Source organism: Balaenoptera musculus, chromosome 1 (genome assembly GCF_009873245.2).
Source record: "Balaenoptera musculus isolate JJ_BM4_2016_0621 chromosome 1, mBalMus1.pri.v3, whole genome shotgun sequence".
Classification (NCBI taxonomy): Eukaryota; Metazoa; Chordata; class Mammalia; order Artiodactyla; family Balaenopteridae; genus Balaenoptera; species Balaenoptera musculus.
Window position 1 is genome coordinate 4,054,415 of NC_045785.1, and position 12,757 is coordinate 4,067,171.

Genomic DNA, 12,757 nt, shown 5'->3' on the forward strand with positions numbered 1-12,757 from the left:
AGAATACTCTACCTAGCAAGGATCTCACTCAGATTCGACAGAGAAATCAAAAGCTTTACAGACAAGCAAAAGCTAAGAGAATTCAGCACCACCAAACCAGCTCTACAACAAATGCTAAAGGAACTTCTCTAAGTGGGAAACACAAGAGAAGAAAAGGACAAACAAAAACAAGCCCAAACCAATTAAGATAATGGTAATAGGAACATACATATTGATAATTACCTTAAATGTAAATGGATTAAATGCTCCAACCAAAAGACACAGACTGGCTGAATGGATACAAAAACAAGACCCGTACATATGCTGTCTATAAGAGACCCACTTCAGAGCTAGGGACACATACAGACTGAAAGTGAGGGGATGGAAAAAGATATTCCATGCAAAGGGAAACCAAAAGAAAGCTGGAGTAGCAATTCTCATATCAGACAAAATAGACTTTAAAATAAAGACTATTAAAAGAGACAAAGAAGGACACTACATAATGATCAAGGGATCAATCCAAGAAGAAGATATAACAATTGTAAATATTTATGCACCCAACATAGGAGCACATCAATACATAAGGCAAATGCTAACAGACATAAAAGGGGAAATCGACAGTAACACAATCATAGTAGGGGACTTTAACACCCCACTTTCACCAATGGACAGATCATCCAAAATGAAAATAAATAAGAAAACACAAGCTTTAAATGACACATTAAACAAGATGGACTTAATTGATATTTATAGGACATTCCATCCGAAAACAACAGAATACACTTTCTTCTCAAGTATTCATGGAACATTCTCCAGGATAGACCATATCTTGGGTCACAAATCAAGCCTTGGTAAATTTAAGAAAATTGAAATTGTATGAGGTATCTTTTCCGACCACAACGCTACAAGACTAGATATCAATTACAGGAAAAAAAATGTAAAAAATACAAATGCATGGAGGCTAAACAATACGCTACTAAATAACCAAGAAATCACTGAAGAAATCAAAGAGAAAATCAAAAAATACCTAGAAACAAATGACAATGAAAACACGAAGACCCAAAACCTGTGGGATGCAGCAAAAGCAGTTCAAGAGGGAAGTTTATAGCAATACAATCCTACCTCAGGAAACAAGAAAAAATCTCAAATAAACAACCTAACCTTACACCTAAAGCAATTAGGGAAAGAAGAATAGAAAAACCCCAAAGTTAGCAGAAGGAAAGAAATTATAAAGATCAGATCAGAAATAAATGAAAAAGAAATGAAGGAAACAATAGCAAAGATCAATAAAACTAAAAGCTGGTTCTTTGAGAAGATAAACAAAATTGATAAACCATTAGCCAGACTCATCAAGAGAAAAAGGGAGAGGACTCAAATCAACAGAATTAGAAATGAAAAAGGAGAAGTAACAACTGACACTGAAGAAATACAAAGGATCATGAGAGATTACTACAAGCAACTATATGCCAATAAAATGGACAACCTGGAAGAAATGGACAAATTCTTAGAAAAACACAACCTTCCAGGACTGAACCAGGAAGAAATAGAAAAAATAAACAGACCAATCACAAGCACTGAAATTGAAACTGTGATTAAAAACCTTCCAACAAATAAAATCCCAGGACCAGATGGCTTCACAGGTGAATTCTATCAAACATTTAGAGAAGAGACAACACCCATCCTTCTCAAACTCTTCCAAAATATAGCAGAGGGAGGAACACTCCTAAACTCATTCTACGAGGCTACCATCACCCTGATACCAAAACCAGACAAAGATGTCACAAAAAAAGAAAACTACAGGCCAATATCTCTGATGAATATAGATGCAAAAATCCTCAACAAAATACTAGCAAACAGAATCCAACAGCACATTAAAAGGATCATACGCCATGGTCAAGTGGGGTTTACCCCAGGGATGCAAGGATTGTTCAATATATGCAAATCAGTGAATGTGATACACCATATTAACAAATTGAAGGATTAAAAACCATATGATAATCTCAATAGATGCAGAAAAAGCTTTTGACAAAATTCAACACCCATTTATGATTAAAAACTCTCCAGAAAGTAGGCATAGAGAGAACTTAACTCAACATAATAAAGGCCATATATGACAAACCCACAGCAAACATCGTTTTCAATGGTGAAAAACTGAAACCATTTCCTCTAAGATCAGGAACAAGACAAGGCTGCCCACCCTCACCACTATTATTCAACATACTTTTGGAAGTTTTAGCCACAGCAGTCAGAGGAGAAAAAGAAATAAAAGGAATCCAAATCGGAAAAGAAGTAAAACTGTCACTGTTTGCAGATGACATGATACTATACATAGAAAATCCTAAAGGTGCCACCAGAAAACTACTAGAGCTAATCAGTGAATTTGGTAGAGTAGCAGGATACAAAATTAATGCACAGAAATCTCTTGCATTCCTATACACTAATGAAGAAAAATCTGAACGAGAAATTAAGGAAACACTCCCATTTACCATTGCAACAAAAAGAATAAAATACCTAGGAATAAACCTACCTAAGGAGACAAAAGACTTGTACGCAAAAAACTATAAGACACTGTTGAAAGAAATTAAAGATGATACAAACAGATGGAGAGATATACCATGTTCTTAGATTTGAAGAATCAACATTGTGAAAATGACTATACCACCCAAAGCAATCTAGAGATGCAATGCAATCCCTATCAAACTACCAATGGCATTCTTCACAGAACTAGAACAAAAAATTTCACAATTTGTATGGAAACACAAAAGACCCCAAATAGCCAAAGCAATCTTGAGAAAGAAAAATGGAGCTGGAGTAATCAGGCTCCTGCACTTCATACTATACTACAAAGCTACAGTAGTCAAGACAGTGTGATACTGGCACAGAAACAGAAATACAGATCAATGGAATGGGATAGAAAGCCCAGAGATAAACCCACACACATATGGTCACCTTACCTTTGATAAAGGAGGCAAGAGTACACAATGGAGAAAAGACAGCCTCGTCAATAAGTGGTGCTGGGAAAACTGGACAGCTACATGTAAAAGAATGAAATTAGAACACTTCCTAACACCATACACAAAAATAAACTCAAAATGGATTAAAGACCTAAATGTAAGGCCAGACACTATAAAACTCTTAGAGGAAAATATAGGCAGAACACTCTATGACATAAATCACAGCAATATCCTTTTTGACCCACCTCCTAGAGAAACGGAAATAAAACCAAAAATAAACAAGTGGGACCTAATGAAACTTAAAAGCTTTTGCACAGCAAAGGAAACCATATAAAAGACTAAATGACAACCCTCAGAACTGGAGAAAATATTTGCAAACGAAGCAACTGACAAAGGATTAATCTCCAAAATATACAAGCAGCTCATGCAGCTCAATATCAAAAAAACAAACAACCCAATCCAAATATGGGCAGAACACCCAAACAGATATTTCTCCAAAGAAGATATGCAGATTGCCAACAAACACATGAAAAGATGCTCAACATCACTAATCATTAGAGAAATGCAAATCAAAACTACAATGAGGTATCACCTCACACCCATGAGAATGGCCATCATCAAAAAATCTACAAACAGTAAATGCTGGAGAGGGTGTGGAGAAAAGGGAACCCTCTTGCACTGGTGGTGGGAATGTAAATTGATACAGCCACTATGGAGAACAGTATGGAGGTTCCTTAAAAAACTAAAAATAGGGCTTCCCTGGTGGCGCAGTGGTTGAGAATCTGCCTGCTAGTGCAGGGGATACGGGTTCGAGCCCTGGTCTGGGAGGATCCCACATGCCGCGGAGCAGCTGGGCCCGTGAGCCACAACTACTGAGCCTGCGCGTCTGGAGCCTGTGCTCCGCAACAAGAGAGGCCACGATAGTGAGAGGCCCGCGCACTGCGATGAGGAGTGGCCCCCGCTTGCCGCAACTAGAGAAAGCCCTAGCACAGAAACGAAGACCCAACATAGCAATCAATCAATCAATCAATCAATTTTTAAAAAAAAAAAAAAGAAAAAAGAAAAAGAAAGGCAGAGCCAAGACTGGAACCCAAACCTTTCATTTAAAAAAAAAAAAAAAAAAACTAAAAATAGAACTACCATATGACCCAGCAATCCCACTACTGGGCATATACCCTGAAAAAAACATAATTCAAAAAGAGTCATGTACGACAATGTTCATTGCAGCACTATTTACAATAGCCAGGACGTGGAAGCAACCTACGTGTCCATCAACAGATGAATGGATAAAGAAGATGTGGCACATATATACAATGGAATATTACTCAGCCATAAAAAGAAAGGAAATTGAGTTATTTGTAGTGAGGAGGATGGACCTAGAGTCTGTCATACAGAGGGAAGTCAGAAAGAGAAAAACAAATACTGTATGCTAACACGTATATATGGAATCTAAAAAAAAAAAAGTTTCTGATGAACCTAGGGGCAGGACAGGAAAAAAGACACAGACGTAGAGAATGGACTTGAGGACACGGGGAGGGGAAAGGGTAAGCTGGGACGAAGTGAGAGAGTAACACTGACATATATACACTACCAAATGTAAAATAGCTAGCTAGTGGGAAGCAGCTGCATAGCACAGGGAGATCAGCTCCGTGCTTTGCAACTACCTAGAGGGGTGGGATAAGGAGGGTGGAAGGGAGACACAAGCGGGAGGGGATATGGGGATATACGTATGCATATAGCTGATTCACTTCGCTATACAGCAGAAACTAACACAACATTGTAAAGCAATTATACTCCAATAAAGATGTTAAAAAAAAAAAAGACTCAATGCTGATGAAACTGTGGTGAAAGGAACACTCTACCTTGCTGAAAGGTTATAAATCAGTACAGCTAAGAGGCAATTTTCTCTAACTTTGTGTGTGTCAAGAGCCTTAAAAATGTCCATATCCACCTTCTGCCCCAGTAATGCCACTTTTGAATCTATTTAGCAAGATATCAAAGATGGAAGCAAGCTTTATTTGCAGGAATACTCATTAGAACATTATTTATAACAGACAAAAATAAGAAACCACCAGATGTTCAATAATAGGAGAATTTAAATAATCTATGGCTCATCCAGATAAAATGAGAAAAAAATCATATTCTCAAAGATTATTTAATAATCAAAAAGTAATCATGATATTGTAGGTGAAAAAAACAACATATAAAACTGTGTATTATTAGTCCATTTTATGACAATTTTATTTAAAATATATGCATTTACATGTATACATGTATATCATTTTTTTGGAGTAGTTGCTCTGTTCTTGTTTTTCTTTTTTTTAAGTGAAGTATGATTGATATATAATGTTTCAGGTGTACAGCAAAGTGACTCAGATATATAGATAGATAGATAGATATTCTTTTTCAGATTCTTTTCCATTACAGATAATTACAAGATATTGAATATAGTTTCCTGTGCTATACAGTAGGTCCTTGTTGTTTATTTTACATATAGTAGTGTCTATATGTCAATCCCAAATTCCCAATTTATCCCTCCCCCCCTTTGCCCTTTGGTAATCATAGGTTTGTTTTTGAAGTCTGTGAGTCTATTTCTTTTTTGCAAATAAGTTCCTTTGTATATTTTTTCAGATTCCACAGATAAGTGATATCATGATATTTGTCTTTCTCTGACTTCACTTAGTATGATAATCTCTAGGCCCATCCATGTTGCTGCACATGACATTATTTCATTCTTTTCTATGGCTGAGTAATATTCCATTGTATATATGTGCCACATCTTCTTTATCCACTCCCCTGTCAATGAACATTTAGGGTGCTTCCATGTCTTGGCTATTGTAAATAGTGCTGCTATGAACCTTGGGGTGCATGTATCTTTTCGAAATAGAGTTTCCATCTTTTCTGGATATACGACCAGTAGTAGGATTGCAGGATCATACAGTAACTCTATTTTTATTTTTTTAAGGAACCTCCATACTGTCCTCCATAGTGGCTGTATCAATTTACATTCCCACGAACAGTGTAGGAGGGTTCCCTTTTCTCCACACCCTCTCCAGCATTTATTATTTATAGACTTTTTGATGGTGGCCTATGCCTGTATATCTGTAGGCAGTAATCACAGATTATTTTATTTCCCTCTTTGTGGCTTTCTGTACCTTCCCTATCACAAATACGCACTAGGTTTGATTGATACTTCTGAGAAAGTTTATGTATTCCTTTCATCATTTTTTAATTGTTTAAAGCAGGTCAGTTGATGAATCAGACCCAATTAAAAGTGCAGGTATCCTAGTGGCAAGATGGGAATAAAGACACAGACTTACTAGAGAATGGACTTGAGGATATGGGGAGGGGGAGGGGTAAGATGTGACAGGGTGAGAGAGTGGCATGGACATATATACACTACCAAATGTAAAATAGATAGCTAGTGGGAAGCAGTCGCATAGCACAGGGAGATCAGCTCGGTGCTTTGTGAACACCTAGAGGGGGTGGATAGGGAGGGTGGGAGGGAGGGAGATGCAAGAGGGAAGAGATATGGGAACATATGTATATGTATAACTGATTCACTTTGTTATAAAGCAGAAACTAACACACCATTGTAAAGCAATTATACTCCAATAAAGCTGTTTAAAAAAAAAAAAGTGCAGGTATCATTATTCAAGTAGCCAAAAAGTGGAAACAACCCAGTATCCATCAACAGATGGACAGACAAACAAAATGTGGTCCATCCACACAACAGAATATCATTCAACCTTAAAAAAGGAAGGAAATTCTGGCATATGTTACAACATGGATGAACGTTGTAGACATTATGCTGCGTGAGATAAGCCAGTCACAAAAAGACAAGTACTGGATAATTCCATTTATCTGAGGTACTTAAATTAGTCAAATTCCGAGATGGAAAGGAGAATGGAGGCTGCCAGGGGCCAGGGGTCGGGGGATGGGGAGTTAGTGCTTCATGGGTGCGGAGTCTTGTTCTGCAGGAGGAAAACGTTCTGGAGATGGAGGGTTGCTCAAGGATGTGAATGTACTTAACGCTACTGAACTGCACGCTGAAAAACAGTTAAAAGAGTACATTTTATGACACGTCTATTTTAGCACGATTTTTTTTAAGTGCAGAAATATATAAACTGCAACCTTTCATGAAATGGTCAAGCGAGTGTCCGAAGCACATCCTGAACTGGGAGCCTCTGTCAGAGAGAGAAGGGGGGGCGGGGGAGGGGAGGAGGGCAGGGCGAAGGGTCCACCTCCTGCAGCAAGGCGCAGGAACCCGGGGCCTCCACTGACAGGAAGCGGTACAGATTGTCCCTGCAGGATTTCAGGGAGCGATGCTGGCAGGACCCAGAGCAGCAGGAGGTGAGTGTGCAGAGATGGAGCAGAGAGAAGTGGGAGGGACACGTGAAGGACGCTTGTCACCCCCTTATTTTTGCAGACTCCATACTATTTGCATTCTGCAAGTTAATTCATGTGTCTGCAATCCTCCTCCAGTGATTTCAGCATTTTTAACACAAGACCGCTGCCTTTTTCCGTGACCCTGAGCTGCATGACCCTGCTCGCTGCTTTAAAGCCCGGACAGGCTCATTTGCTGGTTACCAAACAATCCCCCTCCTCTTGATCGCAATTAAACTCTTGGCCAAAACAGGTGTTCAGACTCAAGTGGTCCAGGGCTCCGTGGGCAGTCACGGGGGTGGGTTGGTCCAGGTAAGGCGGCCATGCCCCTCCCCCAGAGGGAGGTGGCCGCGGCCCCTGAGCTCCCTGTACTCCTGGTGAGACCCCCCTACCTCCCCCCACCCCACACTCAGGACCCACACACACACTCTCGGCCTTGACGCTGTCGGGACCATCTCACCCTGCCCCCGACCTGGGCTTCCATCACTCAGCCCAGGGAGCCGGGACCCCCCGGACACCCCATTCTCTCATCTCTGGGGCAGAGAGCAGCCTGGGGGCGCCCACTGAACACACAGGGAAGGACACACGGGCTGCACCCGGCACCCTCTCCCCAACAGTCCCGTGCTGAGCAGCAAAATCACCCGACCCCAAAGGGACACCCCGACATGTTACCTGCTCACCTTGCCCCCACGTCAAGTCCTGTTTCCAGAGAAGCGTGAGTGGGAAATGAGTGCCCTCCCCCGGGGGCTGCTCTCTCAGAGGGTCTGCGTGGCCCCCAAGCCAGAGGCCACTCCGTGGTCAACAGGCACTGGAACAGAGAGAAGAGCCACCAGCCAGACCCCCGTCTGCAGGCCGCCGTAGGAGCAGAAGGAAAACCCAGAACCGACGCCTTTCCCAGCGCAAGGCGCCCAGTTCCAAGCCTGGCTTGGCCGGGGACCCGCTCTGCGAGCTTCCAGAAGCCACGACTGAAGAAAGAACGGCCCTGAAGGGCCCTCGCACGGGAGACAGATCCCACCTCCCAGAGGTCCTGCGGCAGCCACAGGGTGGCCACGTCGGAGAAGCCTTCTGGCTCAACTCAAGGCAGAACTTGCCTGACCAAAGAACAGCCGCTCATGCTCGCCGGACCCTCCCTGTGTCCCTCTCTGGGCAGGTCCTCATAATGTCCCCATTTTACAGAGGAGACCGGCCACAGCAGAGGCTTGGAGCCATCCCACGGGGCCAGGAGCAGAGCCGGCGCACCACCGCCGGCCTCAGGGCTCTTCCCCAGCATTCCAGAAGCGCCCACAAAGCGCAGCTTTGCCATCTGACACTGTCATTCAGTCATTCAACCGACCAGCGTCAGCAGCCAGGACAGACGCAAGGGGCCTCAGCAGAGCTGACCTCCCAGAGGTGGCGACTGCTGACCCTCGTGCTCTGTAACTGGGTCAAGCTTTCACCGATCTGTTGCCAGGTCTCTGGACGGGGCTGCAACTCCCAGCAACAGCTCTGCTCCCGTGGGAAGACAAACCCTACTGCACGACGATCCATCTTCTTCTGAGACCCCTGAACGCACTGCAGAGAAAAGGGGGACCGCCAGAACCCCTCCCTAGCGACATCCTTCAGGGAAGCGCTTGGAAACACCCGAGATGCCCAAGGAGCTCCCCGCTAGGCCCTAACGACGTCCCCCCACCCGCGGACCCCAGCCTCCCGGGGACATGGCTCTCCTGCCGAGGGTATTTCATTCGCCAGAATGCACCTCACAAGACAGAGAGAACACGGCAACAGAGGCAACAGAGTGCAAGCGAAATTGAGGTACGATTTAGGCAGGAGTGGAAATGAGCTTGCGCCGGTCCACACATACTCTGAAACACCTCCTACTGCCCGTGAGGACCGTTGTTAGACTGTGAGGTTGGCCTTCACGTACCTGCACCCGGGAAAGATGCCCTGATGCTCCACTGGGAATACAGGGCTGCACCCTCAGCCCCAGCACGGGGCCTGCCACGCAGAGGATCTACTCTACAAATACGTGTTGAGTCATCAACAAGTAAGTGAATGAATCAATGACTAAACTAGTATATAAAAGGCATACACCGAGCTATTAGCAGTGGTTTTCTCTGGGAGTGAGATTGGAAGGGAAAACTTTTAGTCTTACCGAATTCACGGAATCAAGATTGATTCTGTCATTTTAAGCTGTCCTCGGCCTAAGAGGGCGCCAAGGACCAGAGTCTAAGCTGCAGGAGCACCAGCCCCCGGCTCACAGCGGCAGCGGGAAGCCCTGTGCCCCTCACTCCCTCTCCGCAGGGGACCGCGGTCACTATCCGGGAATCTAGAAGCCACGCTCCCAGACCCGGGGAGGGCAGGCCGTCAGCACAGCCTGGGAAGCCCGGGGGGAGAACCCCACCGCTACACGAGGTGCTCAGGCTTGGGGTGCGGGGCCCCACCGGGGACCTCGATGTTGTTTGTTGAGATGCAGCACCGGCAGGTCGGGGCTGGGGAACCACCTCAGGCAGGTAAGTAAAGGGCCGGCCCGGGGACACACCAAGCTAGAGGAGGCCGCCATGGGGCAGACGGGCAAGTCAGTTCTGCGGACAGCGCTGCCGAGCTCGGGTTTAACAGATGACGAAGCCGGGGCTGGAGTCAGCGAGCTGGCGGGTCCGGCAGGGCGGGCTGGCCCCGGGACTGCCCCGCACGGCACAGAGCTGGCACGCCGGTGCTCGACATGCAGGAGGGGGGATGGGATCCCGGGGAGCAGCGGCAGTGAGCCAGGCCAAGCAGGGGACAAGGGATGACTGACTGACGGCGGTGAGCCCCCTGCACTGACGGCCCAGCACGGTGCCCGGGGCGCCCCTCACCACCCCTGCCAGCCAGACCTCCCGCAGCTGCTGCGAGGCTGCCCCACTTAACTAAAACCGCGTGTGAACCTGCAGTGACCTCAGTCCACATTTCAGTGGAAAACAACTCACTCCTCCTGTATTGTGGCATTTTACAAAGGAACAAATATCCCAGTCCCAACACGGCATCCAAATAAAACCAAACCCTCTGCAAATTAGACAAGCGATTCCCGATTCCCACCACGGAGGCCAGCACCAGTCCCTGCCTGGGCGCTTTCAGGGCCATAAAACGGTATCCAGCAAAGAAACCCTTTCTCAAAGAGTGAGTCACAAAAGCCCGTAAGATCCTGGGCAGAACTGATAACGGAGTCAATAACCGCTGTCAGAAAGGGCTAAGCAACAGGGTCTCTGCTCCCTGACGGTCTCGGGACGGAGGGGAGGCTGCCCTCGGCCCCTCCCCAGAGGAGCTCCTGCACGGGTGACGGCAGCTCCCGCCCGCCCGCCAGACGGATTCCGGCCGTTTGTTTTTAAACAACAACAACGTAAACTGTCCTTCATCTTTGCCATTTTACAGGCACCACCTGCATCTATTAAAAATGCCCAGTGCCAGCCGCTCCATTCCAGGGAGGCAAACCGGAGGCCAGCGGGGCCCAGCTCTTCCGAAAACACGAACTTCAGGGTCAGGAGCTGAACTCATGCTCCCGGGATGCAGAACTCCTCTCTGTAACGCGGCCCTTGACTCCCGCAGTCCGACCTGAGATGCTGGGAACAAACGCGGGGCCTGTCTGGGCATCTGAGCTTCTCCTTCGCCTTCCAGGAAGGACACAGAAGCAGGTCCGAGCTCCGCTTCCGTATTTTCATGTTTTATCTGCAGTTCTACTGACACCCACTGGTGATGGATACACCTCAGGCCCCAAGAACATTCTGTTTAAATGCCCAGAATCCCAGGTCAGAAAGACTCACAGAAGCTGAGCTCCCCGCAGGCGCGCACGTAGGTGCCTAATACCCGCGTAGTCACAGCGGTGCTGACAGCGCCCCCCTGACCAGTGGGAGGGGGCTCAGAGCCGGAGGCAGGTTCCACCCTCTCAATCCCAACAGCACGACCAGGAGGTTCTCCCTCTGCCTGCCGGTAACTCTAGCTTCTCCTCCCTCCTTCCTGGGTGAACACAGGCGCATCACAGAGGGCACACAGCTGCCCGCGGGGGGCTTCAGGAGCGCTAGAGCTCGGTGACCCACGGCAGATCCAAACCTGGGACCCCCTCCACCCCCCGCCCAGGACGTGCTCCTGTTCATGGTTAACTGGTCATCTCTCATGTATCATCGTCTCTTCCCTGAGACGCTGGAGAAACAGTGCCCTCGTGACGGTGACGACCACCGTGCGCCCGTCCCAGGAGTTCATGAACTCAGATAACAAGGCCGGCACCCCAGCCTGGACCCCAGCACCTAGGCCCCAGGCAGGGACATCGTCACCGAGACGAACACTCCCCCTCCCGGAGCTGAGCCTTCTCTTCGGGTCCTGAGTGTTTCTGGTCCGAGCCAAACACTCAGCACCTCCCAGCTCTCCTCCCCAGCCACTCACACCCACAGCCACATCCTGCCCCTCCTGGAAGGGAGCTGCACCAGCCCACGGAGACCAGAGGTCCCTGCAGCCCCAGGCGGGGAGGCTGGGGCGGTCCCTCCTCCTGGATTCTCCCAGACGGCCAGGCAAAAAGCCCCCAAGGGTACCCAGAAGGAACATGAGACCGAGGAGGGGAGGCCCGTCAGCAGGACCCGAGAGGAGAGCAGCCCTCACAGCGACTCACGGCTGTGAAGGGCTGACCCACACCCACCAGGAGAATCAACTTCTGAAACACACCCAGACACAGCCCTGAGCCTGTCCCGTGAAATTCAGTTCCAAAGGAATCGAGCCGTTTCACTCACAAGTGGAAAGGTAGAACAGCCCAAGTGTCCATGCACAGGTAAATGGATAAACAAAACGTGGTCCATGCATACAGCGGGGCACCATTCAGCCTTAGAAAGCAAGGAAATTCCGACACACAGAACAACAGGGATGAACCCTGAGGACACTATGCCCAGCAAAATAAGCCAGTCGCAAAAGGACCAGTGCTGTAGGATTCCACTCCTAGGAGGTCCCTAGAGGAGTCAACTCATAGAGACAGAGCGCAGAATGGGGGGGGCAGGGCTGGGGAGGGGAGGAGGAGTCAGTGTCTAGCGGGACAGAGTCTCAGTCTGGGACGATAAAAGGCTCTGCAGGTGGACGGGGAGGATGGTTACACAACAGTGTGAATGTACCTAATGGCCCTGAACTGCACACTTGAAAATGGTTAAAATGGTAAATTTTATGTTATGTCTATTTTACCGCAATTAAAAAATGATAATAATTAAGCCACTGATACGGTGGCCCAGTAAGGGTGGGATGTAGCAACAGTGGTTTTTCTGGCCACAGTCATACAGACATGGGCTATTTGTCTTATGAAAGCATTTCTCGAGGAGAGAAGGCAGAGATGACCTGAGGGATGTGAGGCGTGTTCAGGAAGGGACTGTGAACGAGACGACACTGCTGCCCTCCCCCTCCTCCCCTTCCTCCTCCCCCTCCCCCCACCACCAGGCTGTTTGCTGGGGGGCCCA

General features: G+C 47.1%; 1 protein-coding gene across 9 annotated transcripts in view; it reads right to left on the minus strand.

Annotated features, from left to right (window-relative positions):
- The window catches only part of NPHP4 (nephrocystin 4), a 141,709-nt gene that overhangs the window by 95,493 nt on the left and 33,459 nt on the right, over positions 1-12,757 (minus strand). The window lies entirely within an intron of this gene.